This window comes from Belonocnema kinseyi, chromosome 6 (assembly GCF_010883055.1).
Source record: "Belonocnema kinseyi isolate 2016_QV_RU_SX_M_011 chromosome 6, B_treatae_v1, whole genome shotgun sequence".
Lineage (NCBI taxonomy): Eukaryota > Metazoa > Arthropoda > Insecta > Hymenoptera > Cynipidae > Belonocnema > Belonocnema kinseyi.
In genome coordinates, this window is record NC_046662.1 from 33,375,759 (window position 1) to 33,381,758 (window position 6,000).

The following is a 6,000-nucleotide window of genomic DNA, read 5'->3' on the forward strand; positions in this document are numbered from 1 at the left end:
TGAGAAATGATTGGAAAAAAAATGTTCCAGAATTAATAATCTGCAATATTTGTTATGATTAGCATAAAATTGGAAACTATACAAGACTTGCAATTGCAGTATAGAATCTGCAGTAAAATAACAAATGTATATTTTACAAACTGTTTGCTATTACTAAAATATTTTTCAGAATTTACCTTTTTCATTCTGATTTTGTAGGAAATTATTTTGCTCCTATGATATAGATAATTCTTTCTAGATATGAGCCCTTTCATTTAGACCCTTTTAAAATAACGCTTAATTTTAATTTATTTTCCTAAAAATTAAAGACTATAATATTTCTCGAATCAAAATTTAATTTAAACTTTTAGATTTGTTATTATTGAAAGAACCAAATGAAAAGAATTTGATTTAGAAAGGATTATCCTTAAGTCTCCCAAATTTTTCATCACACATTCAAAAATTATTCTACTTCTTAGAAAGAATTCTCCAACTCGTAAACAGTAACCCAAGGAATGATTTATTTTCTAAACTATTCAAAAAATTCAACTACAAAATTCTCTAATTTGTCAGTAATCTTTGCTACACTTGCTTTCTAAATAGAACTCCGAAGTCATATCAGAGAAAACTTAACAATACTTGATCTTCAGAAGCTTTTTTTCCCTAGACTATAAGTTTCATCGATTAAAACTCGATCTTACTGGCATCAGCTTCTATAACAAATGGGCAAAGGCAGAAAAACGTGTAATATTTCCTTCTAAAAATACGGACTTTTTTTCGAAAAAAGGGGGGCAAAGTATATTTGAAATTTGAGGTGAGAGTAGTGCCTAAGAAGAAACGCCAAATGCGTTTCGAGCTTTGAGATTGTCGGATGGCTCGTTAAAATCCAAACTTAAGTAGGTACGATAATATTCTGCCAAAAAACTATTCTGTGCCTAGCTTCTCCTGTCACTATATACATATAACAGCTAGCTAAATTGCAGGCATGCCACGTTTAAAGCATATCTCTATACAAGTAAAAAAAAAACAGCGAATTACTTTCTTTCCCTCCTCGAATTGCGTGTTTCCGCGCAATCTTTACATCAAGTCAAAGTACTTTATGCGTATGTACGTTAATATTTTATACTTCTCATTAATCACTATTACTTCTGTATACTTTGTTAAGATGTGTAAGCTTAAGCGAAATTAAGTGGAATTTTTTGCATATATAGGTAATTATTGCTTGGCCCCGCATGAGCGCTTTAATTTAGAATTTTCTTTTCTTCATTTCGACGCCTCCATTCTATACTGCTCAACATCGCCTAAAAACGCGACGTGGAGCGGTATTGAATGGAGGCGTCAATTTTTTCATTTCTCTTCGTTATCATCGTTTTTCTGGGTGTTGGTACAATGTTAAAGATAAATATCTCGTAGTATCAGTTGCTGACCTTTGATAAGATTTCAATCGATGTCTTATTTTATGTTTTTCTTCTTCTTCTTCTTCTATTATTCTTTTCGATACAGTGTTCACTCTACATTCTCGTCTTGACTCGCCTTGTCAAAATTCTGATATTCAAGTATATGCATGTATTTTCTTCATTCGCTCGATCTAGTTTCAATAAGATTTCAGCCTTTCTGCACAAGAAGACTTTTTATAGGTTCAAACATTTTTATAAAGTTCCAGGGTAATTGAAAAGTTTAAAACATCAGTGTATGTCTGAAATTAAGTGCTGTTTGAATATCTTTTTAAAATACCAGCAGTATTCATTTATATTCAAGTATTTTAAAAATTTAAATGGAAAAGCAAAAGAGTGGAGAACAATGATTTAACTTTTTTAATTAATTAGAAAAGAAATGAGCGCTACGCACGTGATTATTTTTCACTTTACACAGTTTTTAAATCAAAATATAAAATTAATTTTAATACAAAATTGTTGTATTTCATAGAATCAATTATCTATTCTTTGAAATCTAATGGTTTTTATTATTATTAGCAATTCTAGACGAAAAACGCTAACAAAACAAAAAATCGTGTATGATTGTAAATCTTCTTCAAAACCTACTGATTTTTTTCTTTAAAATCAGCGTTTTTCGTTAAAAAATGTTTTCAATGATTTTTGTTTGTTTGAAATAGAATGATTTTTTTTATTGAAAGTACCAATTTTCGCTACAAAATGCCAAAAGAATCAAAAACTGTACGAAAAGTGTGAATTTAATGACGAATGATAATCTTAAATATTTAAATATTTTTGGTGTAAAGCCTTCATATAACCTAAAATTGTTCAAAGTTGTAAATATTGTTTGAAATATATATTTTGTTACACTAAAAGTATCAATTTCCGACAAAAAACATTAGCATAATCCAAAATGGTTTAAAAAGTTTTAATCAAGTTCAAACGATAATGATTTTTGTTTTAAAATACCAATTTTTGGTGTAACATCATCAAAAATGGTTAAAAAGTTGTGAGTCTTCTATGAACTATAAGTTTTTTTAAATTAAAAATATCAACTTCCCATACAAAATACTAGCATGATTTAAATTCGTTAAAAGATGATAAATTTGGTTTAAAGTATAATAAATTTTTTTTGTTGAAAATGTACATTTTCGGTGTCACGCCAACGTAACCTGAAAATGTTAAAAAATTATGCATATTTTTTTCAATCTTGATTTTTCAATAGAAATTTAAAAGCGTCTGACGAAAAACACTTAACAGAATCCGATATTGTCGAGACTTGTAAATTTTATTATTTCAAACAGAAACCACTGTATTAAAATATAAAGATTTTTGCCTTAAAAATATAAGTTTCAGGTGAAATACATCAACATAATCTAATGTTATTGAAAAATTGTAAATCTTTTTCGAAATCTAATGATTTTTGTTTTGAAATACAATTGTTCAGTGAAAAGCGCTAAAATAACTTAAAATTGTTAACATTTGTGAATTTTCTGTGATATATAATCTAAAAAAATTAAAAATACAAATTTTTCACGAAAATAAAACAACTTTAAATAATGACAAGCCAATCAGGTTTTCAACAACAATGATTCCGAGATTTTCGACACATATCGTTGCACCATTTTTTTTTCTTTTAGATAGGATACAATTTCTTAAGTCATGTTCACCTGGAAAGTTATCCAAAATTTTGTAAATAAATTAGACTATTAGTATTTATAATAGCATTGCTTTTTTTGCACAACTTGACTTCCTCAGAGAGAAAAATTTCTATAGGATTTTCTCCCCTTCGAAGATAAATTCTCTTTAAAGGTTTAAGGTCTGAGATAATTTACAAAACTTTTTTCTTCGTTTTCTCTCTCAGTGCTTTTTCACTGGCGGCTAACGTATTGTTGTACCTAAAAAACGAGTAGAGCAAGTCTTAAATTTCACAAAAGTAGTTTCTCGGTTTTATGGAGGCATGTTAATTGTTAACAAACATGTACAAATTATAATATCAAGGAGACTTTAACCCACGAAAATTTCTGGAGAGAATATTATTAGTTGTAGAGTACCAATAATTTCCTTTTCCTACCGACACGATACATGAAAGATTAAAATATTTAGCATATTAGAGTTCTAAAGTTACGTAAAATAAACGTCTCTTCGTAATTTCATCAATTTTTTAAATAAAAAATCATTCATTTTAAGATTTATTCTAATAAGTGATGTTTTTCAAATTATAATTAGATTTTGGAGTAATCATATTGTAAAGCCTGGAAAGAAAGGCAGAATATATACAGTATTTTTAAAAACCTAAGTGAGTGGAGGACAAAGTATGTATTACTTTAAGAAAATAAGGTTATATTTGCACTATTATTCGGTTTTACAATGATGAAATATGGTACATATTCCGACAAAATTTTAGAACCCTAAGCTTACAAGTTCTTAGTTTGTAGATATTTAAAAAAATCCATAGATATAAAAAATACGAGTTCAGCAAGTCACAGTTTAAGAGATTTTTTGCGTTTTTTCTTTTACCGGTTAGCTCTAGAAGGAGATATTACAATTCAATTATTAGTTTCTTATATTTTACTGGGGTAAGAGTTTGATATAAAATTTACAAATATTTTGTAAAAGCCCTCCGTTTTTAAACTACATTAATTTAAATTTTCTCAGCATGTCAACGAATTTTTAACTTTTCTTTTTTTTTCCACTTTTTTTCAAAATGCAAATTAAAATTTAAGCCTTGCATTTAATATTTTAAAATAATCGAATTAAAAATTGAATATTCAACGAGAAGCAAGTCGTGGAAATTGCATATTCTCATTCAAATTCCCTGACGTTGTAAAGTTTTAAAGTAAGAAGTTATATTTTCGAAATTTTGAATTAATGTGATTTCTGATTAGGCAGAAATTCATCAATTTAATGTTTGGGGCGTTCAAAATTGATTATAAAGTTTGAAACCTTACATTTTGTAATTGAATCCTTCAAGAATTGGGGTAAAATTGGAAGTCTCAATTATTGAAAAATTCTTATTTAAAGCTTTCCAAATAGGGAAATTTACCCTTTTTAAATTAGACAATAGCTAAATGTAAAACCCTTCAAAATTTTAGTAATATTAAGTTTGAAGGATTCAAAATTCATTAATTTAACCTTTAGCTGTTCAAAGTTTTTGAAATACAAAATTTATAATCAGAAGCGTTGGAACCAGAATAAATTAAAAAATGTAAGTAATCTATTTTTAACTGAGAGCTTTCTAAATTGATTAATTTTAGATCAAGAAATTCAAAAAATCATAATTAAAAAGTGTAAGATTCAATTGGAAACATAATTAAAATTTTTTTGGATTGAATACGTTCCAAATTGAATTAGTTTGAAATTATTAATTTTGAATCCTGATTGTAGGTCATGAAAAATAATTAAAAAGAGGCTACCGTAATCTAGGGATAAGCGGCACATGTAGGGTAAAACGGGCACCGTTGATTCTGCGTTTTTGAATACGTTCTTTGCTTTTTCTAGGTGAAAAATATAGAAGCTTGCAACCAACTATTGTAATGGATTAATTGTAAAATCTAGAAATAACTTTATCGCATTTTAAATATAGAATTAAGGGTGCGCCGATTTACCCCCCCCCCCCTGCGTCGCTTTGCCTCAGTTTATGATAATAATTTTTTATTTTACTTGAGACTTGCTGTACTCTTTATTTTAAATTAACCCTTAAACGGCCAAAACGCCACTACCAGGACACTGCTTTTCAACGGCCAATAACTAAGACTATTCGACACTAGAAAAAATTGAGACACAAATATTTTTATTGTTTAAGATCTCCTCTTTCCGACAGCGCCGATGAAATTCCTCAAAAAATTGATTTATTATCCCAAAATGCAGTTTAAACAAAAAAGAAACGTGATTTTTCGTGCCTCTTTTTTTTTGTGAACCATTTTCCAAAGCTTTTCGAGTCTGTAATTAACCTGGAATCTCACTAACGGGTGGAATAAATGTCTAAACTTTGAGAATCCATGGTTCAAAGATCGATTTTTCGTTTTAGTATTTTCAAAATGGCGTCTTAATGGCAAAATTTTTGTGAAAACATTCATGAATTTTTTTACAATAAACGATGCGCTTTTTGGAAAAATCATCAGGAATAAAAAGTTCTTGTAATCAGCCAAGGAATACGCTTGAATTTTTTCGAAGCGTTTTGAGCAAAATTTTGTATTTTGCATATGAACAACTTTTGCAAAATTCAAAAAATTCAAAATTTTGAAATCTGAAATGAAAAAAATTCTCCATAAAAAAAAATAAAAAAATGTAAAAAAAAATATATAAAATCCCTTAAAAAAAAACAAGAGACTATCGATATTCGGCGACCTCCACGTTGGTGATAGTTGGGCAACGTAAACTTTGTTTGCGGCAGACGGACGATAGATATTCGTGAATCATTTTATTCTTACACGATGCTTAGAACTATGAAAATTTTTTATTGAAAAACTATGCGCTTTTCGGAAAATTTGTCAAAAATAAAAAGTCTTGTAATCAGCCGAGAAATACGCCTGAATTTTTCCGAAGCGTTTTGAGCAAAATTTTGAATTTTGCAAAAATTGTTCAT

The 6,000-nt window shown here is 28.3% G+C and overlaps 1 protein-coding gene across 9 annotated transcripts in view; it reads left to right on the forward strand.

The window, feature by feature from the left end:
• The window catches only part of LOC117174174 (bromodomain adjacent to zinc finger domain protein 2B-like), a 228,757-nt gene that overhangs the window by 175,842 nt on the left and 46,915 nt on the right, over positions 1-6,000 (forward strand). The gene's annotated exons all lie outside the window — the stretch shown is intronic.